Genomic DNA, 1,216 nt, shown 5'->3' with positions numbered 1-1,216 from the left:
AATGTGTAACTGGGAACTGGACTGGAGCTCAACAGAATCAACTCCAAGCAGTTAGGCTGATCAGCATTCTGTCTGCTGTACACCAGTCTTATCACACCTCTATTTCCCTCCAGAAACGCTGCTTGACTTGCTGCAAATTTCCAATGTTTTGTGCTTTTGAATCATATCTTCTACTCTTCTCTCCCTCAGGTTTGTATCCAGCTTCCCCTTAAAACGTCCACATCATTTCACTTCAACCACTCCACAATGGGGACAAGTCCCAAATTTTCACCATGGCCTGCGTAAAGAACTTTCTCCTGACCACGCCCACTTAAGTTTCTCTAATGTGTATGGTCCTGAATTTCGGCCTCCTCCACAAGTAACAATGTTGTAACGATGCCGACCCCAGCGAAACAGGCCATAATTTTAACAGCATCTAACAGGTCAACTCCTCAGCTTAGGCATTATCCAAATCCTGTGGCATGTGAACATTGACTGCCTCAGTATCTGAGGAGTTACAAAAGGTGCTGAACATTTTGCAATCTTTGGTGAACATCCCCACTTCTGACTTTATGAAGGAGATGAAGCAGCTGAAGATGGTTGGGCCTAGGACACTATCCTGAGGAATTCCTGCAGAAATGTCCTGGAGCTGAGATGAATGACCTCCCGTAACCATGATCATCTTCCAATGTGTCAGAAATGACTCCAACCAGCAGAGAGGTAGCCTCTGATTCCCTTTGATTCCAGCTTTCTTTGGGCTCCTTGATGCCACCCTCCTGAGAAAGGCGAATATGAGCCAGTCTGCACTGATATAATGTCCATTCAGCCCATCACTGCAGCTGCTTCCACACTCTATTTTCCCACTTCCACTTCCCCAAATCTCAACTTTGTGTCTCCCAATTCCCACTACCCTTACCCACATGATTCACTTCATGTTTATCACCACATTCCCTCTTACCCTATCTCTTTCATCTCCATCCTCTAACCTCACCACCACTTATTCCCTGATCACTGGGTCGACATGGAACTGGCCCCATACTCAAGATTATCAGGGTTTGGGGGGAGCGGGGGTGGGGGGGGGGGGGGGCGGGGGGGTGATGGGGATGCACGGATCTGAGCGTAAGATTCCAGTACTTGGCTAGTGGCTTAGGTTTCTCTAAATGAAGAAACTTGTGTGATATTTTTAAAAGCTACATTTAAACATTGGCACAGATGGTAATTGTTTCCTTCATCAGAT

The sequence above is a fragment of the Stegostoma tigrinum genome, chromosome 38, assembly GCF_030684315.1.
Source record: "Stegostoma tigrinum isolate sSteTig4 chromosome 38, sSteTig4.hap1, whole genome shotgun sequence".
Classification (NCBI taxonomy): domain Eukaryota; kingdom Metazoa; phylum Chordata; class Chondrichthyes; order Orectolobiformes; family Stegostomatidae; genus Stegostoma; species Stegostoma tigrinum.
The sequence above is the reverse complement of the archived record's forward strand: the minus strand, read 5'-3'. Positions refer to the sequence as shown.